Raw genomic sequence first — 25,482 nt, forward strand, 5'->3', positions numbered from 1 at the left:
GAGCACAGCAGGTCTATCTACTTGGAGTGTGCTTCCCCATGCCATGGATAATGTAGTGGCGGGGCACGATAAGGTATTTAAGTGGCCATAAATTAGCCACTTAATGGCCTCAAGAGGCATGCAGGCTTCCCAACAACCTGTAAAATGGGAGACAGGTTGGAGTAGGTGGGTAGGCAATGTAACCCCCAGACTTCAAACTGTCAGGCAGGAGACCTTAAAATGTTGGCTATTATTTCTATTTATCATTGAAATATTAAGGAATGGATTTAGCATAATGGGGAAGTTAGAAAAATGTTTTTAATGCAATACTATTATTATCACAAGTGACTTCTTGATTTTTAAGAGGTCAAAGATTAAGATCTTTCTTATTTAAAAATATTAAGTGTCCAGAAAAAATGCAAGGAAATTGGATTATATTAGACAGCACTAATGCGACGTTAACACAAATATAGGTACAATAGATTGAAGTCTCCTTCTGTGCTGAAATTATACATATTAACACCTGTTCTTTTTTCAAAATTATAATGCAGAAAGGTAAGGCTTTGAGTTGAAATTCCTTCAAAGTTCTCTTGACTGCTGTAACTTCGGAGAAAGATTATTGGAACCCAGAACAAATATTTACCCTTTTCTTGGGATTTCAGCTGGTGTTACAGTAGAACCCCTGATGAAATTCCAGATGTTTAACTTTATCCTAAACACTATTTAGTACACATTACCTTAAAAAAACCCACATCAAAACACATCAGTAAGGTAACTTTTTGTGTGTGATGCTACTGCACAGATATTTAATTACTAGCTTGAAGAACATTTCCCCTATCTGCCTCCTTCGTTCCCCTAATCTATCTGCAAATGACATGGAGGTCATGTTAAGTAGGTCTTAGAAGAGCAATGGGCCATGTAGGATCATGAAAAAACACTCTCTGCAAAACAAAAACTCTCAATGTTATTTACACATCAAAGACCTCCACATAAGAATCACATTTCTCCTTTTGAAATGCAGTGTAATGCTGAGAGTAAGTCAATTCATGTTGCATTATGTCAATGTATAATATACCCCAAGAAAAACATTTTCTGCAGGCATTCAATTAGTTTTGAAATTCAGACAAGATCCTACATGAACTTGACAGTCTTAGGTTATTTCAAACAGTGCCCTCTCTTTGTTTTGTCTGGATGGTGAATTGCTTTCAGAGAGCTACCCTGCTGTGTGGTGCATATCTTTACTCTTAACTCTCACACAGCAAAATATTTCATGCCTTAGTCATGTAAAATTGACTGGCATTTTAACCCTTCAAATAATAAATGGAACAAATATGGTTGACTTACTGACCTCAGGTGCTCACAACTCATTTGCACTCTGGGTTCAATAACAAGCCCGCCCATGCTGCAAGAACGTTTTATACACCACAGTGATCTACCCATTCATAAAGAATCTTCAAAATAGCAATTCAGGGTAAACATCATAAGTAATGATGTATAACTGTAAATATCATTTGATCCTCTAAAGGGAAGTACTATATTTTGATGACAAATTACAATTCTGAGGGGATATAAAGATTTTTTAATTGCCAATTTACATCTGTCATTATTTAGACAGGGATCCTATCTAGACAGAACACTAAGACTGGGAGTGAACATTTTACATCTATCAGAAATGTCTCCTTGCTGCAGATAAATGGATTTTATGACTAAATGCTGAAAGAAAAGATAGGTTCACTGTCATCGTTGGCTTGTAAAGTCTGAAATGCAAATTTAACAGACAAGTAGGAAAAATATGCAAGTGTAATCAATAAAGAATGGAAAAGTTGAGTCACAAAGGCTCATATTTTCATAAATGTGTTATTCATAGTTGTTTCAATAAATTGTAGTTTGGGGATCAATGCATAGAAAAATGATCATAGATACAATTCGCTAATGTTATAAAATATTCATTTATTGCTCTAAAATCATACAGGTGATGCATCATTATCAACTGTGGGCAGTGGTTTGGAGGTCTGACTTTTATCATTCCTGAAAATATAAGAAAATAGAATAGTAAAGCTTTCATTGGGATCTGCAGAACTTTGAGAGATTTAATTGCTCCATTATACCAGTTTGCTAATATTAAATCTCAGCATGTACAAAAAAGACAGCGGTTGCATTGTAACAGACTAAATGCTTTGACTTTTGGGACAGTATTGTGTTTCAGCTGTGTTTACTAGACCCACCACTTCCCCACATCTCAATATAATAGCCCAAAATACCATCCCCCACCTCTGCATCAGTGGTCTCCCACCTAAAAAATGAAAAGCTGTGAGCAATACTGGTGGAGAACATTGAACATTGATGAAATACATTAAACTTGGTGAGTGGATTGCAATCTATAGGAGGCCGAGTGCTGGTGTATTGGAGGGTCATGTGCAGCTTGTTGACATTATCTAATGATAACCTCCTGAAAAGTCCCTGTCATCAGCTTTTGTTTACAGCACGATTTGCATAATACCCGCAATATCTTGAAGTACAGAATTATACAGGTGCAATGTTAAAAGGAAACTGAACTTGCAAAGGTCAAAATGAAAGTCAATATTAGCACTTGGCATGATAACATTGAATGCTGGAAAAAAAGTCATAAATGTTGCTATCTCAATATAAACCAGACAGAATGATGCATTGATCAGCAAATTCTTAGTCTAATTCAATAGTTTGAAGACTATGCACAAATATGCAGTTTAAGTAGACAAAATGAATGAGCATTAAAACAATAACTTCACCTGTACCCTTTGTTTGCAGCCATTTCATAAGACGTATGCTCCATCATTCAGTCTTAGGCTTCAACCTGCACACTCCTGCTACCCCTCGATTCCCTGAGACGCCAAAAATCTGTCTACCTCAGCTTAAATATATGCAATGATTGAGCATCCACAGCCCTCTGGGTCGAGAATTCCAAAGATTCACAAATCTTTGAGTGAATTCATTTCTCCACCTCAGTCCCAAGTGATCAGCCCCTTATCCTGGGACTGTGTCGCTTTGTTCCAGATACCTCAGACAGCAGAAACAACCTTTCAGTATCTACCCTGTCAATCCCCTTCCTAATCCTTATTATTTCAATTAGATCACCTCTCATTCTTCTAAACTCCAGAGAATTGGATCCTATTTATTTACTCAGCATCTCATCATGGCACAAGCCCCTGATCCCAGTGACCAATTGAGTGAACTTTCACTGTACTGTCTCCAATGTAAATTTATCCTTCTGTGAATATGAGGTCCAAAATTGAAAAAGTATTACAGCTGTAGGCTCACCGAAGTCCAATACTTCATTCTTACCCACGATTCATTCTTGTATTCCAGTCCCCTACAATAAAGGCCAACATTCCATTTGCTTTCTGTAATTGCATGTTAATTTTCTGCATTCCTTATATGAGTACATCCAAATATCTCTGCACATCAACATTTACAAGTTTCACATCCTTTTTAAAATATTCTGCTTTTCTGTTCTTACGATCAAAGTGAATAACCTCACATTTCCTAGCCTCTGACTTTCTGTTGTAACCACAGAATTTATATGGCTAGTCCAGTTCAGTTTCTGGACAATGGTAACCCCCCAGGATGTTGATAGTGGGGGATTCAGTGATGGTAATGCCGTTGAATGTCAAGGAGTGATAGTTATATCCTCTCTTGTTCGAGTTGGTCATTTCCTGGCACTTGTGTGGCGTGGATATTACTTGTAATTGTCAACCCAAGCCTATATATGATCCAAGTCTTGCTGCATTTGGACATGGACTGCTTCAGTATCTGAGGAGTTGCAAATGGTGCTGAGCATTGTGCAATAATTAGCAGACATCCCAACTCTGGCAATAAGGTGGAAGGAAGGTTATTGATGAAGCAGCTGAAGATGTTTGGGGTACGACACTCTCCTGAAGAACTCCTGCAGCAATGTTATGGAACTGTGATGGCTGACGTCCAACCACACAACCATCTTCCTTTATGATAGGTATCATAGGTTATCATAGAATTTACAGTGCAGAAGGAGGCCATTCGGCCCATCGAGTCCGCACCAGCTCCTGGAGAGAGCACCCTACCCAAGGTCAACACCTCCACCCTATCCCCACAACCCAGCAACCCCACCCAACACTAAGGGCAATTTTGGACACTAAGGGCAATTTATCACGGCCAATCCACCTAACCTCCACATCTTTAGACTGTGGGAGGAAACCGGAGCACCCGGATGAAACCCACGCACACACAGGGAGGACGTGCAGACTCCGCACAGACAGTGACCCAAGCCGGGAATCGAACCTGGGACCCTGGAGCTGTGAAGCAATTGTGCTATCCACAATGCTACCGTGCTGCCCACAAGTATGACTCCAACCAACTGAGAGTTTTCCCCCTGATTCCCATTGACTCTAGTTTCCAGGGATCCTTGATGCCATAATCGTTTAAATGTGACCTGATGTTAAGGGCAGTCACTTTCACTTCAACTCTTGAATTTAGCTCTTTTTCTGTTTGAACCAAGGCTGAAGTGAGGTCAGGAGTTGAGTGGGCCTGGTGGAACCCAAACCGAGCGTCAGTGAGCAGATCATTTCTAAGCAATGTTTGTTTAATTTGACAGATTTTTGAGTTTTTGAATGTCTTCCAAATTATTACAGGCTTGTGAATTATTTTTCGAAAGTTGATGCTGAGCGAGTGGGTAAGGGGGTAAAAGATGGGTAAAAGGGTAATGGGCTATCAGTGAGTGATGGGGGAGGGAGAGGGATGGAGGTAATGGGGCTTTACACTGATCAGCAGTTTTAACTTTATTTGGAGGAGCCACTAATGGCAATGAAGAACTGGGCCGAAGTTTCTCAGAAAGCAGATGGCCTTTTAACCCGGCAACTTCAGCATCAGCCATCTTACTTTCTGCCTCCAGCGGCAGGACTGACTCCTCCAAGACATGAAAATCCCACCTGCCAGCACTGACAGGATAGAGGTGGGACTGTGAGGTAAGGATTAATCCCAACTCTCACCTCCATTGGGAAAATTCCAGCCAAACTAATTGTTCAGGCCCCTGTCGTTTCCTAATTTTCATCATAATTTTGAATATCACTGCCTCATAAGGGTCCGAAATTTACTTTACGTGCTCATCTTCTTATTATACACTTGTAAAATCTCTTACACTATTTTTATGTTCCAAATTAGTTTGCACTCTATTTTTACTGTTATCATCTATTTATGGTCACTCTTTACTGGTTTTGAAAATTCTTCCAATCTTAAGTGTTTTGTTTTGAGTACTGTTATGTTTTCCAATCATTTTCCAATCATTATACGCCTCTTTTAATCTATTACAATCCTTCATTTCCCTAATAATCCACAGAATTTCTATTTTGTAATGGAACACATTTTTGTTGAAAAGTTTGGATCACGTCTTCAAATGCTTTCCACTGTTCATTTAATGACATAACTTTTAGTCTAGTTATCCAATCAAACATAGCTGATTGGCTGTAGGATTGTAAAGATAAGTCAAGGTGCAAATGTAACTGCTCTGATTGGAAGATGAGTGTGGGTGAGGTGTCATATAAGAATATCTGGGTTGAATCTCCGGTGTCAGAATGTGCTGCAGTATGAGTGATGGAGATGCGGGACGGAATTTTACACTGGTGGGATTTTACGTTCCCGCCGAAGTCAATGGACCTTTGAATGGCTCGCCGCATTTTACAACCCCGCCCCAACGTTACAGGTCTGAAAATTTTTACCCACAGTGTATTTCGCAGTGTAGGAGTTGTGCTGTGCATTGGGTGAGAGATAGAGGGTATGATTTAACTGCAAATAATCAGAGTTCGTTCTGGGCGGGATTAGCGGGTATGTTGCCGGCGCCTGATGAGGAACGCCCCCCCCAAAGGTCGCACTTAACGTCATTTCCTGCACTGAGGAACGGAGTTCAAGACTCTATTTTTAAATGGCGCCCTGATTTCTCGACCCCGGCACGATCCCCAGGACCACCCTAACGCCCCAACTCACCCATAAGGGGATCCTTGAGCCTCCCGTATCCCACCTCACACAGGCAGGGCACCTCCGGGCCTGATCATGGCATGGGAAAAATGCCAGCCAGGCACCCTGGCAGTGCCAGGCTGGCACCCTGCCCAGAGGGCAACCATCCGAGGCCTCCGATCACCTGGGAAGCCCTCCTCCAATGCCATTCCGCCTGGCCCCCGTTTGTTGGGACAGTGTTGAACAGAGCTTGGCTGTGGTCTCCTCAGCAAGGCCATTAGGTGCCAGGTAGCCATTCCATCTGGCATGAGCATAGTTACAAGTGCTTCGAAACTCTTTTAACTAAGCGACTCTGGATCCCTCCTGTGACATTATCATAAATGTAAAGAACTACAAGGATGAATGCAATGTCTAAATTAACCACTAGGGGGAGCTGGATGTACAACTATGTAAGGCATCCATGCTAAGTCTTGTGGGTGAGAGGTTGAGGAGAAAGCTGTAGCACGGACTGAAGGAAAGATAGTGTGAGTGAGAGCAGATCATAGTTAATATAATAGTGTAGAGATTAGTAGTAGATGAGTGTAGATTATATGTTTATTATCAACTCTATTATATAGGAGTAAGTGTCGAATCCAATTGAGTGGTATTAATAAATGTATAACTTTCTTCAATTTGAAAGCTATTTGTGGTCTTTGTGAACACTACGCCAACCATCCTGAATTTACAACACAAAGACCTCCACACCGCCCATTGTGGGCGGGATCCAGATTACAACATCTCGTGAGATCTGATCAGATTTCGCGAGGCATAATGATCTACCAGCCAAGTCCGCATTATGTAGGCGGGACGTGGCCTGTAGACCATATCCATAAAGTCCAGATGGTTTCACTTACGGTGATCATCCCAGTGAGGTCATTAAACTTCTTGCAGCTCTGCCGGCAGGAGCGAGGAGCCACGATATGAGCATTGACTGCACACTCCATGTGCTCACATGCCCTTAAGAGAATCAGTCTTTAGGGATCCCTTTCTGCCACTGAAAACATGACCCCTGTCTCTTGGCAGAGGGCAGCAATGACATCTTCATTGAAGTGGGAACCCTCTCTTTCCCCTTTAAAAACTGGAAGGCTGCCTGGTTTATTGGTTTCTTGACAACTCTTCTCGGCCCTTTGACACAGGGAACCCTGGCAACCAAATGGAGTCTGGGGCTGCATGGGAGATGCTCATGGCCACGCCGCTTTCAGGAAAATTAGGACAGTCGATGAATTTTTGTCCAACCCACCTAATTTCAAACAGCACACCATGAATCACTGCTCTTGCACCCACACATTGGGGAAATGCATTTTGCCTTCACAGATCCTTAAAATGTTGGAAACCAAGCTGACAACAAAGATTTGCATGAAGGGGCAAAGTGTACAAGAGCAAAAAGATAATGTTAAACTTTTGCAAATCATTGTTAGGTCACTGTTGGTATATTACTACCTTTTTTATCGCCTTAATGCCCCAGGATAACCTGTAACAAAAGCACTCTAACCTAGCTTTAGACCAGCAACACCCTCAGATCTCTGCTCCAGCACTCCCACAACGTTTTTTCACATCATGATTGCTGAATCCCTAATGCACAGTGGATCAGAGGAACACAGCAATGCAAACTAAAGTGTTTTATAATGTGTCGGATGGCTAGGCCCCCTTAATTTTGAAAATATGACTTCTCAACATTCAATTGACTGGAAATTTAGCAATTTGTAATGAGACAGAGCAAACTACTTGAAAATGCAAGGCCACCTTCCAAGCTGGAAGTGAAAAAGAAAACAAGGCACCCTCAGTGAGGAGAGGACATTTCCTAAAACTCAAAGATCCAGCGAAACTTGTCATTGTCGAAAGGAGAGACATTAAAATTTAAAGTGCTGGATATTGAAACAATGGTTGCCACAGACAGACCCACCCAAAATTCTTTGGAAATGCATAATGGATGAAGTTTAAGAGGCCAATCTACAGCCACTGCAGAGAGATTGCAAGTGACACAGGGAGTGTCAAGAAAGTTTTCAGCAGAGGAAACGGGGGGGAAGCTGTGCTCTCTCCCTCTCTCTAAAATGTATGTCACCGGGTTTGAGAAATGAACAAACAGAAACATAGCAGCGAACCGAAATCTCGTAATAATTGCAACATCCTTACCATCTAGAGCACCCACTAAACAACCTGACATAAATCGGCTGCAAAATTTAAAATCAACACTTCAAGGAAAATCTTACGGTCACTTAACCCGCATTTTCTTTTAACGTTTTTTCATTGGACTTACTTTCCATACGTCTTATTCCAGTGTGTGTGATATTGCATTTTTAAAATCTTTTTTCTTAGGTTTCATGGTTAATCAATTTTCTCTTTCTTTATCTCAAGAAGTTTGATTGGCTTCTTATTGCTCACTGCATAAATTATTAAATTCATTCTGATTTCGAAAAGGTAATTCCTCTGGAAAAGGAAACTTAATCCTTTGCTGGGATCAACCAAGGAGGCTGAATAGAGGGGAGTCAGTTCACCCCTTCTCAAACAGTTATAACCAACGTTTACGATCTCATAGGAAGCTGTGCCCTAATCTGTGTGCTCCAGACCGGTAAAAAGGAGATGTCATGAAGATTTAAAAAGTTGTTGGGGTACTGTGAGGCTGGACTCAATAAACTTGCTGAGTTAAAGTATCTGAAATAGGGACTTTCAAAGACTCAATAAAGAACTGAATAGATTTGCAGAATAAGACAGTGTCCTGGATTTTCGGAGGGCAGTATTAGGGAGCTCATGGCTGATTTGGGAGTTAGTACAAAGGCTCTGCCATCTGCTGGAAAAGTGCCTTAGCTTCCACGAACCTTTAAAAAATCTATTTTAAACAACACTCAATTTCCTGATCCAGAGGATTTAAGGGGACCACAGAAGGCATTAGCTGCATCAAATAATTTGCAGTGTGTCCAGTAGGTCACTGAGGTTCTCATTGCCAGGGCAAACAGGACAACAACAAGTAGATTTTCTTGGTTTGTAACATCCCACTGTTTTACACAAAGTTCTAGGTGTGCATGCAAACTGCAACAGATAGAGCTGCTTCTTATAAGCAATTTAACAAGCATTGTAGGGTGGCACAGTGGTTAGCACTGCTGTCGCACAGCGCCAGGGTCCTCGATTCAATTCTGACCTCGGGTGACTCTCTATGTGAAGTTTGCAGTTTCTCCATGTGTCTGCCTGGGTTTCCTCCGGGTGCTCCAGTTTCATCCCACAGTCCAAAAGTGTTCAGGTTAGGTAGATTAACCATGCTAAATTGCCCCTTAGTGTCCAGGAATGTGCAGATTAAGCAGGGTAACAGAGGTGAGGCGGGGGAGTGGGCCTGGGTAGAGTGCTCTTTCAGAGGGTCGGTGCGGACTTGATGGGCCCAATGGCCTCCTTCTACACTGTCGGGATTCTATGAAAAAACAACTTAATAATTCTTAATATAACTTTATATAAACTTAATGTGCAACCACATATAAAACAGATGGATGCCAGGCTCCCTGCTTGTTCACATGATGCCTTGAACCTTTCCTTATCAACCATTACTTCCTTGTGGGCAGCATGGTGGCACAGTGGTTAGCACTGCTGCCTCACTGCCATGGTCCCGTGTTCAATTACGTCCCCGGGTGACTGCCTGTGTGGAGTTCGCACGTTCTCCCCATGTCTGCATGGTTTTCCTCCGGGTGTTCCGGTTTCCTCCCACAGTCCAAATATGTGCAGGTTAGGTGGACTGGCCATGCTAAATTGTCCCTTTGTAACCAAAGAAAAGGTTTGGTGGGGTTACTGGGTTACGGGGATAAGGGGAAGGTGGTGCAGGCTCGATGGGCCAAATGGCCTCCTCTGAACTGTAACTTCTATGATTCTAAGAACAAGGATCATAAGACCAGAAGACATAGGAGCAGACTTAGGCCATTTGGCCCATCGAGTCTGCTCCGCCATTCAATCATGGCTGATGTGTTGCTCATTCCCATTCTCCTGCCTCCTCCTCATAACCCCTGATCCCCCTATTAATCAAGAACATATCTATCTCTGCGGCAAAGAGTTCCACAGATTCACCACCCTCTGGCTGAAGAAATTCTTCCTCCTCTCTGTTTTAAAGGATCGTCCCTTTAGTCTGAGATTGTATCCTCTGGTTATAATTTTTCCTACAAGTGGAATCATCCTCTCCACATCCACTCTATCCAGGCCACGCAGTATCCTGTAAGTTTTAATAAGAACCCCCTCATCCTTCTAAACTCCAATGAACACAGACACAGAGTCCTCAACCGTTTCTCACATGACAAGCTCTTCATTCCAAGGATCATTCTTGTGAATCTCCTCGGGACCCTTTCCAAGGCCAGCACATACTTCCTTAGATACAGGGCCAAAAACTGATCACAATAAATCCAGGGCCTGATCATTCAGGTCCTTAGCTTGCCCTGCATGCACTGTCTACTGAAGTGGAGCAGTGATACATTGATGCTCCTGCTTTCAATAGCCACTGAAGAGAGCATTATCGCCATTTTGAAGCACAGATCGCATGCTTTGGATCGTTCAGAGAGAGTGCAATTCCAAAAGGGACTCAAGGTATGTTTTATATAAGCTGTCTATAACCAGGACTGCTAGTATGGAGGATATAGAAATGGAACTGTCTCAACAGTGAGTAGGATAACCCATTGGCTGAAGAGGAATGGGAGCTAGAATAGAGAAGATGGCAGTGAAGCCAATCCTTGCCTTCCATCCCTCTCAGTCATCCATAATAATAATCTTTATTGTCACAAGTAGGCTTACATTAACACTGCAATGAAGTTACTGTGAAAAGCCCCTAGTCGCCACATTCCGGCACCTGTTCGGGTACACGGAGGGAAAAGTCAGAATGTCCAAATTACCTAACAGCACATCTTTCGGGACTTGTGGGAGGAAACCGGAGCACCCGGAGGAAACCCACGCAGACACATGGAGAACGTGCAGACTCCACACAGACAGTGACATAAGCCGGGAATTGAACGTGGGACCCTGGCACGGAGAAGCAACATTGCTAACCACTGTGCTACCATGCCACTAATGCTATAAAACCATCATTGTCCATCTGTCAATTCATTTACCAACATAGCACGTACTACAGACGTGTAGTGTTGGGGAAATTGATGGGATTGAAGGCGAACAAATCCCCAAGGCCTGACATCCCGAGTACTTACGGAAGTGACTCTAGAAATATTGGATGCAATGCTTGTCATCTTCCTGGATTTTATGCACCCTGGAACAGTTCCTACAGATTGGAGAGTAGCTAATATAACCCCACTATTTCAAAAGAGAGGGGAGAGAAAAAGGAATTATAGACCAGTAAACCTGACGTCAGTAGTGGAGAAAATCCTGGAATCCATTGTCAAAGGTTTTATAGCAGAGCACTTAGAAAACAGTGGCAGGATCGGACAGAGTCAGCATGGATTTATGAAGGGGAAACCATGCTTGGCAGATCTTCTGGAAATCTTCGAGGATGTAACTGGTCGAGTTGATTTGGGGGAGCCAGTGGATGTGTTTTATTTGGACTTTTAGAAGGCTTTTGACAAAGTCCCACATAAGACATTAGCGTGTCAAATTAAATTGCTTGGGTCTAGGAGTAGTGTATTGAGATGGATAGAAAAATGGTTGGCAGATAGGAAACGAACAGTAGGATTAAACATGTCTTTTCCCAAATGGCAGGCAATGACTAGTGGGGTACCGCAGGAATCGGTGCTAGGATCTCAGCTATTCACAATATTTAGATGATTTAGATGAGGGAACAAAATGGAAAAATGGGTGGGATTCTCTGTCCCGCCGCACGCGAAAAGGGAGAAACTCCATCCCGGCAGCTGGCCAATGTTGTTTCCCATTGTGGGCACCCCCATGCTGTTGAGAAATGAGTGCGCTGCCGGCGAAGTGGAGGATCCCGCCGACGGAGAATCCAGACCCATAGCTCCAAATTTGCAGATGACACCACGTTTTGGTGGGAGGGTGAGCTGTGAGGAAGGTGAACAGATCCTTTGCGTGATTTGGATAGGCTGAGTTAGTGGGCAGATGAATGGCCAATGCAATGTAATTTGGATAAATGAGAGGTTATCCACTTTAGTAGCAAAAACAGGTAAGCAGATTATTATCTGAATAGTGATATATTAGGAGAGGGGCATGTACAAAGAGATCTGGCTGTCCTCGTACATCAGTCACTGAAAGTAAGCATGCAGGGACAGCAGGTGGTAAAGAAGGCAAATGGTATTTTGGCCTTCATAGCGAGACGGTTCAAGTACAGGAGCAGGGATGTCTTGCTGCAATTATACAGGACCTTAATGAGGCCACACCTGGAATATTGTGTGCATTTGTGGTCTCCTTGTCTGAGGAAGGATGTTTTTGTTCTGGAGGGAGTGCAGCAAAGTTTTACTGGACTGATTCCTGGGATGGCAGGTTGGACATATGAGGAGAGATTGAATCAGTTAGGATTGTATTCATTGGAGTTCAGAAGAATGAGGGAGGATCTCATAGAAATCCATAAAATTCTAACAGGACGAGACAGGATGGATGCAAGAAGGATGTTCCTGGTGGTGGGGCTGTCCAGAGCTTGGGGTCACAATCTGAGGGTACATTTAGGACAGGGAAGAAGAGAAATTTCTTAACCTAGACAGTGGTGAGCCTAAGGAATTTGTTACCACAAGAAGTAGTTAAGGCGAAAGCATTGTGGGCGGCATTCTTCGTCCAGGGACGCCTGGATCCTGGGGTGAGATTCTCCCCTACCCGGCGGGGCGGGTGGTCCCGGTGGGATGGAGTGGCGTGAACCACTCCGGCATCGGGCCGCCCCAAAGGTGCGGATTTTGCTGCACCTTTAGGGGTCAAGCCCTCACCTTTCGGGGCTAGGCCCGCGCCGGAGTGGTTGCCGTCCCGCCGGCTGGCGTGGAAGGCCTTTGGTGCCACGCCAGCCGGGGCCCAAGGGACTCCGCCGGCTGGCGGAAGTCCGTGCATGCGCGGGAGCATGTCAGCGGCTGCTGACATCATCCCCGCGCATGCGTGGGTCACCTACGCGGAGACCTACACGGCCGATGCATAGTAAAAGAGTGCCCCCACGGCACAGGCCCGCCCGTGGATCGGTGGGCCCCGATCGCGATCAGGCCACCGTGGGGGGACGCCCCGGGGCCAGACTGGCCCGCACCCCCCCTAGGACCCCGGAGTCGCTCGCGCCACCGGGTCCCGCCGGTAAGGGACCTGGTTCAATTCACGGCGGCGGGACCGGCATAGCAGCAATGGGACTTCGGCCTATCGCGGGCTGGAGAATCACCGGGGGATGGGGGGCCCGCCGACCGGCACGGCACGATTCCTGCCCCCGCTGAATCGCCAGTGCCGGAGAATTTGGCGGCCGGCGGAGGCGGGATTCACGCCGCCCCCGGCGATTCTCCGAACCGGCGCGGGGTCGGAGAATCCCGCCCATGTTCTCCAATGGGGTGGAGAATCGGGCATTGGAGCGCAATCAGAATTGATGCCAGGCACCAACCCAATCATGATGCTCCAACCGCCCTACTGGCAGTGGGAGCAAGGGCCACGGCTAGATCAGAGGTAAGTGCAGAGCAATCACAAGTTTGAGTAATTGGAACACACTTAGTGCTTGGAATGCACTTACCTCTCTTTGATGTGGTAAATGTTTGTAAACATTGAACTATGAGGTGAGATGACTGAATCAAAGCTGCAGATGGTTTGTAGAAGCTGTCAATCATTCACCAGTGCTAGAACGCTATAAATGGCTTGCAGCTTATGGATCAGTGGGAATTAGATGCAGGTCACAGCTGCTCTCCCTATTATAGGGGTTCCTAGGAGGGGGAGATCGGGTCATCCCCATACTTGGGATTGGGGGGGGGGGCACTCAGGTAATCCAGGCGTTGTGGGGTTACTGTGCAGTACAGGGGGTGGGGTTCAGGACTGATTTGTGGTGCGGAGGGTGGGTGGCCAGCCACGCGACCTCACTACCAGACTGCCCACTCAAATTGGTGGCCCGATAGCCCGCCATGCATAAATGAGCATGGCAAGGAACACTGAATTACTTGCCAATTTGCGCTTCCAGGGGAATCGTAATCCGATTGCAATTCACCTCCAGTGGGAGTCTCCCAAACGGAGAATCCGGCCCTGTATGTTTTCAAGAAGCGATCTAGCACTTTGGGGGAAGGGGATCAAAGGATATGGGAGGGAAGGTGGGATCAGGCTATTGAGTTGGATGATCAGCCATGATCACAATGAATGGCGGAGCAGGCTCGAAGGGCTGAAAGGCCTCCTCCTGCTCCTATTTTTTATGTTTCTATGCATTAACTCCCAGATCTATAAAACATCAATGAGCAAAGCATCATCAAAACTGAAATCGTTCATTGTTTAAAATTCTGCGTCAATCAATATAACTCTTCGTGACAAAGTTACTTCCCTTTCTTAAATTGGTTGTGTTTTGTGCTTGGCTAACTAGCCTGGTGCTTCCTCTAAAACTGCCCTGAGGCAAGGAAAGGATAGAAGAGCACCATCTGTGTCTCATTGTCAAGCATTTGGACCTGAGCTGCTCTCATTTTCTACTCAAACATCATACCTGCCAGCTGCATTAAATGGTACCTAATTTCAGTTATGGAGGATGGAAGAAGTGGAGAGCAGTGTAAATAATGTAAATCTGGAGAGACAATACTGAACAACTATAGTCGATGCAAATGTATTTATTTTCCGCCTCACTGTCACTCTGTCCACAGGTACAAGCCTTGATAGACAGGATTGAAGGGGAATATCCTAGACTACAGTCGCGAAATTGAGCTCCATTGTGTCAATGGTGCAAGAACCACAAAAGCCCCAAACTAAACCATAGTGGTCTGCAATGCTTCCAGCACCTCTGCCATGCACCACGTGGCATTCCCTGAGTGATGGGGCACTAGCGAGCACATGCTGTGCACACACAGGAAGCGTACAGAGTGCCCAGATTGTAACATCAAACAGCCCCTACTGTTGATTTGGTATATAATATGCTATGTTTGGCCCTGCAGGTCCAGTTAATATCCTGTCAAAGGACAAAGAACAATACAGCACAGGAACAGGCCCTTTGTCCCTCCAAGCCTGTACCAGTCTTGATACCACCCTTGGTCAAAACCCTCAGCACTTCCTAGTGCCGTATCCCTCTATACCCATCCTATCGATATATTTGTTGAGATGCCTTTTGAACACCATTAATGTATCCTCTTACGCAACCTCCTGTGGCAGCACGTACCAGGCACTCACCATCCTCTGTGTAAAACATCTGCCTCTCCACATCTCCTCTAAACTGCCTAGTCACTGACCCCTCCACCCTGGGAAAGAGTGCCTGCCCAAACACTTTATCCATGTCTCTCATAATCTTGTATACCTCTATCAGGTCACCCCTCAATCTCTGTCATTCTCATGTCAACAATCCGAGTCTATTCAGCCTCTCCACATAGCTAACACCCTCCAGACCAGGCAACATCCTGGTAAACCTCCTCGGCACCCTCTCCAAAGCCTCCACATCCTTTCTGGCAGTATGGCGATCAGAATTGTGCACAATATTCCAAGTGCGGCCTTCTTGACAAGGGCATCTTGACAAATATATGAATAGGATGGGAATAGAAGGATACGGACCCAGGAAGTGTAGAAGATTGTAGTTTAGTCGGGCAGTATGGTCGGCACGGGCTTGGAGGGCCGAAGGGCCTGTTCCTGTGCTGTACATTTCTTTGTTCTTTGTTTGTTCTTTGTTCTATAAGGTTCTATACAACTGTAGCATGACTTGTCAATTTTTGTACTTGATACCCCGTCCAATGAAGGCAAGCATCCCGTATGCTTTCTTGACTACCTTGTCCACTTGTGTTGCCAATTTCAAAGATCTGTGGACCCGTATGCCCAGATCTCTCTGACTTTCTATATTCCAAAGAGGTTTGCCATTTGTGGTATATTTCCCTTCCATGTCAGACCTACCAAAATGCATTACCTCACATTTGTCTGGATTCTACTCCATTTGCCATTTCTCTGTCCGAGTCTCCAACCTATCTATGTCCTGCTGTACCCTCTGACAATCCTCAACACTATCTACCACTCCACCAACCTTGGTGTCATCCGCAAACTTTCTAATCAGGCCAGCTACATTTTCCTCCAAATCGTTTGTGTATACTACAAACAACAGAGGCCCCAGCACAGATCCCTGTGGAACACCACTAGTCACAACATTCTATTCAGATAAACACCCTTCTACTGCTACCCTCTACCTTCTGTGCCCACGTCAGTTCTGTATCCAGCTTGCCACTTTACCTCTGATCCCGTGTGACTTCACCTTTTGTACCAGTTTGCCATGAGCCACCTTGTCAAAGGCTTTACTGAAATCCATGTAAACAACATCCACTACCCTCTCCTCATCAATCATCTTTGTCACCTCCTCAAAAAACTCAATCAAGTTAGTGAGGCACGACCTCCCATTCACAAAACCATGTTGTCTATTGCAGATGAGTCCATCTGTTTCCAAGTATAAATCCTGTCCCTGAGAATTCTCCCCAATAATTTACCTACTACCGATGTGAGGCTCATTGGCCTATGATTTCCAGAATAATCCCTGCTACCCTTCTTACACAGCGGTACCACATGAGCTATTCTCCAGTCCTCTCAGATCTCACCTGTAGCCAATGAGGATAGAAAGATTCAGTCAAGGCCCCAACAATTTCCTCCCTTACTTCTCTCAGTATTCTGGGGTAAATCCCATATGGCCCAGGAGACCTATCTACCTGAATGTCTTTTAATCCTTCTTTTTGATGTCAACATGACCCAGACTATCCACACATTCTGCCCAAGAATCATCTTCCACAAAGTCCTTTTCTTTGGTAAACACTGATGCAAAGTACTCATTTAGTACCTTGCCCATTTCCTCTGACTCAACACATAGATTCCCCCCACTGTCCTTAAGTAGTCCCTGGCCACCCTCTTGCTTTTTACATTTGAATATAAAGCTTTGGGATTCACCTTAATCCTACTTGCCAAGGACTTTTCATGACCCCTCCTAGCCTTCCTAATTTCTCATTTAAGTACCATCCAACTTTTCCTACTTTCTTTATACTCCTTGTGGTAGTCACCACTGTTGTATTGTATATACCGCATACGAGGGGTATTATGGTAAGGCCCCTGTACTACAGGTACGGGGGTAGATCCCTGCCTGCTGGCTCCGCCCAATAGGCGGAGTATAAATGTGTGGGCTCTCCAAGCTGCAGCCATTTCGGCAGCAGCTGCGGGAGGCTACACATCTCTGCGTAATAAAGCCTCGATTACATGCTACTCTCGTCTTGTCGTAATTGATAGTGCATCACTCCTCAAGGGTTTTGACTGTACCCACCCTTCTAGACCATTCAAAAGCCTCCTTTATCTTTTGATGAGGTTCACAATATCCCTCATTATCCATGGCACCCTAAACTTCCCATACTTATCCTTTGTTCTCTCAGGAACGTGACTTTCCTGAATCCTAATCAACTGTCGCTTGAAAGACTCCCACATGTCCGATGTTAATTTACCATCCAACAACCGCACCCAATCCAAAATTTTCAATTCCTGTCTAATGTTATCATAATTTGTCTTCCCCAGTTTAGAACCCTCATCCTTATCCAAAAATACCCTAAAACCTATGGAATTGTGGTTACTTCCCAGGAGAACATAGAGTTCAGCTGCACCAGGAACCCCCAACTAGGTTTAGTAAAAGAGCTAGCCATCCAGGCAAGGTGCTTTTCACTTCTTTCCCTGGAGAGGAGTTAGTGAAAGCATTGTGCTCTGTTATCACATCAAGTTTGCTAACTTTTTGTTTTTGAAGTTACTCATGCTGGATCTTGACAAGGAATTGGAGGAATTTTCTCCACCATCAAAAGTAAACCTGCTTCAGTAATGCGAGCTGTAGTTACAGTGTCTCTTGGGCTGCAGCATGATATAGAAATGGAGCACAGTCAACAGAGAGGGAAAGCAGTGAACAGAGGGAGAGAGAGGAGAGCCCTTAAGCTGAATTAGGGTAATAAACACCAGCTTTACCAGCGCTGTTTACAACTTATGAAAGAATAAAATAAAAGGGCCCTAGCCACGGCGAGTCTTTCCCCTGCCTCCCACCTTAGCCAGGTGCAATGTCTGAGGCAGGAGCATTTAAAAAAAGAAATGGTCATTGAATAAAGCTATCTCCTGCAACCTTGTTTCCAGCCGTACTGCAGAGAGGGCAGCACTGCTGTCAATATCACCGTGATCCTAAATTTCTACACCAATGGATCCTTCCAGGAGAGAGTTAGCAGCAACAACAGCAACATCACACAATGCAGCATGCATTGGGATGGGGCGGCAGAAAGGAACATATTGCCCATCTAAATGTTCTCAGTAATGTTCGAACCATAAATGTCTTCAGTTTAGTGAATATGGTAGTATAGTGGTAATGTCACTGCTCGAGGAATCCAGAGGTTCAGGCTAATATTTTAATTGCTTTCCATCACGGCAGCTGGTGGATTTGGAATTCAATTAACAAATCGAAGATTGAAAACTAGGACGTGATCTAACCAAAATAAAACAGAGTGTTGTTCTGGCCGGGGTTCCCCGCTATCTATCGGCAATCTGCCCGGTTTTCGTGTTCCAGCAGGGAATCCCCCGCTGAGGCTGCACTTATTCACATTTCCTGCTCTGAGGAACTCTGACAAGCAGAGCTCCTCAGTGCAGGAAGTGGTCGGGACACCATTTTAAAATCGCACGACCCCCTCCCCGACGCAATGCCTGGACCCCTCCCCCAATGCCGCAGCTCACCTGTTGTTGGGTTGTTGAGGTCCCCCTCAACCCACCACACATGGGCAGGCCACCTCTGGGTCCAATCACTGGGGTGGGCACAATGCCACCTTGGTGTTTCCAGCCTGGCACCCCGGCAATGCATCTGCCAGCCTGGCAGTGCCATCTGGGCACCCTTGCAGTGCCAGGCTTGTATCCACTGCACTGCCAGGGTGCCAGGATGACAGTGCCAGGATGGCACCAGCAATGCCGGGGTATCATCCTGCCTGGAGGCCGACCACCTGGGAGCCTCTGATCTCCTGGGTGACCCCCCCCCCCCCCCTCCCCCCCCCAGGTACCTTTCCACCTGGTTCCTGTTTGTGGGGACCAGTAATGAATGGTTCCTGGCTGGGGTATCCCCGGCGAGGTCAGTAGATTCTAGGTTGCCGTTCATTCCGTTCGAAGGCAGAGGTAAGTCAGCTTCTAAGCCGACTTCACATTGCAAGATTGGATCCCACCCATTGTGGAAGTCCGGGTAGGGCCTCTCCTGGCATTTACCAGCCACGTCACGATCCTGCTCGGGCGCAATGCGGCCAGTAGATCACGCCCCTAGTCTTAGTAATGGTGACCATGAAACTATCACTGATTATCGTGAAAAAACATTTAGCGCACTAATGTTCTTTTGGGAAGGAAACCGGCTGTTATTCCCTCATCTGGACCACTTGTAACTCCAGACCCACAGCAATGTAGTTGACTCTTAACTGCCACTCAATTCAAGAGAAAGTAGGGATAGGCAACAAATGTTGAAAAATAGGGTTAGAATAGAGAGATGATTGATGCCCGGTACATACATGGATGGGCCGAAGGGCCTCTTTCTGTGCTGTAAAGCTATATGACTCTATGACTCAAATGCTGACCTTGTCAGTAACACCCACATCCCATGAAAGAATTAAAATGTTAATGCAGGATGAATGGGCTCAGTTATAGCAGATCCGATGATACTGCGTACCGCCACCTCCAGAAGATTCAGGTGAGCGGCTTGCCTGTCCTATCTAGGCCCACTGATTGTCTCTCCAGTTATGGAGCATTTTGTCCTCCAAAGGAGATGGAAGGAGATTAGTCATTGTGTTGTCCTTTGATTGAGTGATGTGCCTGCCATGGGTGATGAACTAAGAGTATCTGGAAGTAGTGAGAAATGGTCTGACACTCACAGCATTGATAGGTATGTGAGGATGAACTGGAGTATCAAATATTAGGCAAGAGCCCTGATGGCTGCTGGGTGAGTGATGAGGGTGTCGTGCATCGAATACAGGAGATTGATGATATGGTTGGCAGTGGATGCCCTTTGAAGATGTAGTCACTGACCTTCACCACCCATGTGAGGTCATTGAACTTCTTCTGTCACTGCTGACAGGTCCTCAGGACCAGATGCTGGCCATCAATTTCCCTGGTGCTGCCATTCTATTCCCTCATCAAGAGAGCATCCTGGCCTCCTGTGGAAACAGTGGGCCGGACTTTCAAAGCCTGATGGGAGCGAGACTGGGGGCGGGTGGAGCTGGAATGTGCCATCTTTGGTTAGCGTTTCAGTTTGCCGGCACAAATCCGCCCCCAAGCCATTTTCAAATTGATCGGATCAGGGGTAGGATGGTTTCCCATCCACAAGCAACAGAAGCCAATAATAGTAATTAATAATAGCAGCCAACAATAGTACTATAGAGTCCCTGCCTCATGCCAACTGGAATTTTCCACTCGGCAGGCAAGCACATGACCGAAGGGAAGAAGCAACTTCCCAGCAGCAGAACAGTGGGGGAGTGGGAATGGAGGGGGGAGTGCTCAATGCTCCAGTGGGACTTTTAAACTGCACTTCTGTAACTGCCACATTGTGATGGCCACAGCTGCAACCCCATGGAGGGGAGCGGGTGGGTCCCTTCCAGGAGGACAGCCTGGCAACTGTGTCCTCCTTCGATTTTTATATTTTAAAAAAATATTCAGAGGGCACCTCAAGATGGAGGTGCCCCTCTAACTCCTACATTTATCAGCAGCACCCAACTTGGACAGTGGGGCTGCCAATGTTTCAATGCTGGAGAGGCTACTATTGGTCCTCCAGCTTTGGGAGCCCATCCGTACAACCTTCAATTGTGTTGACACACTGTCTAGCCATTAATTAGTCTGGCACTGAAAATCAGTTTCGGAGTGTACTTCATTCGGGGTCATGAGTCAGGAGTTCTCCTAATATCAGGTTCACAACCCCTGAAGGAAAATCCTGCCCATTATGCCTCTCCTCCTTTCCCCCTCCTGGAATAATGCCTCCAGCTTTCCATCGAAAAATCTCAGAGTGATGCCTGTGTTCCATCTTTTGTACTTTTCCATCTATTCAAGCTTTCCACAGAAATTTAGCAACAGCTTCTGTAGCATGAGTGCAGTTCCCATTTAAGAAGGCCAGGCTGCCTTTAAGAAGTGCAGGTTAGTTATACATTGTGTTCACCACGCATGTTGCTTGGCTCACCATACATTCCATGCTGAGCTGCATATTGAAATCATTTAGCTGAGGAGGCAACACAACAAGGACAGCGATGATTTGAAAGTTATAATACAAGCAAAGAAAAGGAAACAAGAAAACAAATCAAAACAGATATTACAGGATTGAAAATGCAATCTTTTACCATGTTAGTAGCAAGAAACATCCGAAGCAGCAAATAGGTCTCCTATGTAAATGTGGAAGAACCAAATGTTATCTTTAGTTCAGCTATACCCTTCATTAACCATTCCATTCTTTCTTCTGCTTGGTATCCATAGTTTTTCCTCAGCCTTGTAGAGTGCTCTGAGATCTCTCTGTATGGAGGAACATAGCAATGAAAGTGTGGGTTGTTGTTCTAAATTTATGATTAAACTTTTCCATTGTATTTTCACTCGAGAAGTATGTAGTACTCCAGATAAATGAAATATGATTATATAAAATCTACAGCGGAGTAACATTTTATTTGAATTTCCTCTTTTCATTTCATAGAATTTACAGTGCAGAAGGAGGCCATTCGGCCCATCGAGTCTGCACCAGCTCTTTGAAAGAGCACCCAACCCAAGCCCACACCTCCACCCTATCCCCCTAACTCACCCAATACTAAGGACAATTTTGGACACTAAGGGCAATTTAGCATGGCCAATCCACCTAACCTGCGCATCTTTGGACTGTGGGAGGAAACTGGAGCACCCGAAGAAAACCCATGCACACACGGGGAGAACGTGCAGACTCCACACAGTGACCTAAGCCGGGAATCGAACATGGGACCTTGGAGCTGTGAAGCAATTGTGCTCACCACCATGCTACCGTGCTGATCTTGCAGCCTGCTGACGCATTTCTCTCTTCTCTTCTGTATGTGTGCATCGAGCCTACCTTTAAAAGTATTGCTACTATCTGCTTCAACCTTTCCGTGTTACATGGAATTCCACATTCTCACCCTCTCTCTGAAGAGTCTGCACCGGCCAGCCTCGCCGAACAGGCGCCGGAATGTGGCGACTAGGGGCTTTTTACAGTAACTTCATCTGAAGCCTACTCGTGACAATAAGCGATTTTCATTTCATTTCATTTCAAGAAATGTCTCCAAAACTCTTTATTTGATCTGTTTTTAGCTATTAGACATTTACGTTCCCTTGTTTTGGACTCACCCACTGTAAACCCCTTTTCTAAGGCAAGGTGGACATCTGCTTGGCCTTCAGTAAATATTTACCGTACATATTTGAGGTGGCAACAGAGGCTGAGGGACTGACAACCCTGACCATTACCTTCACGCATGACTCGATTGTTATGTTAGAGTGGATGTAGCATTTGATCCCAAGCTTCTGTTCAGATACCGGACCAGAACCCAACTTTTGCTAGGATATCAGACGAGGATCCCAAACAATTTTTCTATTCTAAAACTGTGAGGAAAGGATATTTATGCCAGGAGTGATGACTCTGACCAAAAGTTATCTTTCATGTTACAACAGTCTTTAATTTAAACACAAAATTAATCATATTAACATCAAAGCAATAGATTTACAATTATCAGTTAAACAGTTCTTAAACAAAAGGAAAAACTTGAACTTACTATGGCTCCTCCCATTAATTACATCATCTTAATCCCACTGAGGTCCATGACCTGATTAGCTAGGACCAAATACAATCCTTCAAATTATATACCCATAGGGAATCTCCAGCAATCAAAACTCTATTCCATTAGCTCTTTATCTATAATCAAGCAAAGGGGTGATGCAAATGATCACCTCCCACCTCTTACGATTCTTTAATTACAGCTTTAATAGACATACTTCATGTATGTAATTGAAAGCAGGGTTTTTAAATAACATTACTGTCACAAATATGAAATATAATGGGCGGGATTCTCCGACCCCCCTTGGTCGGAGAATCGCCGGGGGGCAGCGTGAATCCCGCCCCCGCCGGCAGCCGAATTCTCCGGCGCCGGAGATTTGGCAGGGGCGGGAATCGCGGCGTGCTGGTCGGCGGCCGCTAGCAGCGCCCCCCCCGGCGATTCTCCAGCCCGCAATGGGCCAAAGTCCCGCACGTTCTATGCCGGTCCCGCCGGCGTAGATTGGAGTTGGTCCCTTACCGGCGGGATCTGGCGGCGCGGGCGGGCTCCGGGGTTCTTCGGGGGTCGCGAGGGGATCTGGCCCCGGGAGGTACCCCCACGGTGGCCTGGCCCACGGTAGGGCCCACCGACCCACGGGCGGGCCTGTGCCGTGGGGGCACTCTATTCCTCCCCGCCAGCCGTGTAAGCCTCCGCAATGGCCGGCGCAAAGGTGAATCCCTCTGCGCATACGCGGGGATGATGTCAGCAGATGCTGACGCTCCCGTGCATGCGTAGAACCACGCCAGCCGGCCGAGTCCCTTCGGCCCCGGCTGGCGCGGTGCCAAAGGCCTTACACGCCGGCCAGCGGGGCGCAAACCACTCCGGCGCCGTCCTAGCCCCTGAAGTTGCAGAGGATTCTGCCGTTTCTGCCCGCCCCGCCAATTCCTGGAGAATCCCGCCCAATATATTTCAATTTCAATATTTACCACACTTCCTGGTCATTAATTTGAAATGTGACGGGGCCACGGGAGTAAGGGGGGGCCTAAGAGGCCACCACTCCTGCATAGGTAGCCCTGGAGGGCCCCAGCACAGGCAATTATTTTGCTACCATTGAGGTGGTGCTACACCCACCTCTAGTGGTTGTTATATTTATAGAAATAGCACTATGAAATAATGGCCAGGAAAAGGCACTCTCACACAGATGAGACTGTGAGAAAGCAAAGAAAAGGATGGGGCACAAGATGGCAGATGCCCATGGTCATGTGGAGATGAGGGGGGTGATGTCTGGCTGGTTTCTTCTATCATGGACAGGTGGTGGGAGTCCGCAATTGTAGCCCAAGAGGGGCCTAGCTTTAGTCCAAACGGAAGTCTTGTCTTCACCACCCCCTTGTCTCAACACAGTCTCAACAGTCAATTGGTGGAATAAACGTGTCATCCTACTCCTCCCCTCCCCCCCACTCCCCACCCCCCCCCCCCCCCCCCCGCCCCTCCCTGCACCACATGCCTGGAGGCAGGCAATGCACAGGATCCAGAACAGTCTCTCTCCTTCCTTCTCTTCAATCGCCAAGCAAAGCAAACAAATAATAAAGGTTTTGCTTCTTTCTGGCTAGCTTTTAGTCCGAATGCATAAAAGTCCTGCTCTCAGGAAAGGGCAGTTTAGCAACAGCTCCATGCACCCTCATGCTAATGCTTCCAACTATTTTGCATAACATAAAGAACCAAGTAAACAAGATCAAATTAACTGAGGGACAAATTAAAGCGGCATCCCAAATGGAAACTGACTTAAACAAAAAACAAATCACAAAGGAAACTTAAGGCAATATAATAATAATAATCTTTATTGTCACAAGTAGGCTTTCATTAACACTGTACGAAGTCTTACAACACCAGGTTAAAGTCCAACAGGTTTGTTTCGATGTCACTAGCTTTCGGAGCGCTGCTCCTTCCTCAGGTGAATCCAGATTCAGATTCACCTGAGGAAGGAGCAGCGCTCCGAAAGCTAGTGACATCGAAACAAACCTGTTGGACTTTAACCTGGTGTTGTAAGACTTCGTACTGTGCTCACCCCAGTCCAACGCCGGCATCTCCACTTCATTAACACTGCAATTGAGTTACTGTGAAAAGCCCCTAGTCGCCACATTCCGGTGGCTGCTTGGGTACACTGAGGGAGAATTCAGAATGTCCAAATTACCTAACAGCACGTCATTCAGGACTTGTGAGAGGAAACCAGAGCACCCGGAGGGAACCCACGAAGGCATGGGGAGAATGTGCAGACTCCACATGGACAGTGACCCAAGCCGGGAAACAAACCTGGGACCCAGGCACTGTGAAGCCACAGTGCTAATTATGGGCGCGATTTAATGGAAAAGTTTCCAAATGTGGAAACAAGCAGGAACTGCCGCGAGCTTCCTGATACTCAACCCGGCGAAGCCAGTATCAAACGTTGATTGGTCCATTTAACAAGGCCCCACGGGCATCACGCCACAATTGATTGTCCCACCAGCTGATTATCCAGGACCAAGCCCCCCGCTAACAAGGGGGGGCAGTACTAAACCGATCTCGCAGAGCAAACCCCACACAGCTCACAGCCATGCCACTGAGGAGACCAGGATTCGGGGATGTCAACCTGGCCAGATTGCTGGATGGGATCGAGTGCAGACGGAATGCCCTGTTCCCCCAAGGGGCCGGAAGAGTAAGCCACACAGCAGCCAATGTC

The sequence above is a fragment of the Scyliorhinus torazame genome, chromosome 3 (genome assembly GCF_047496885.1).
Source record: "Scyliorhinus torazame isolate Kashiwa2021f chromosome 3, sScyTor2.1, whole genome shotgun sequence".
NCBI lineage: Eukaryota > Metazoa > Chordata > Chondrichthyes > Carcharhiniformes > Scyliorhinidae > Scyliorhinus > Scyliorhinus torazame.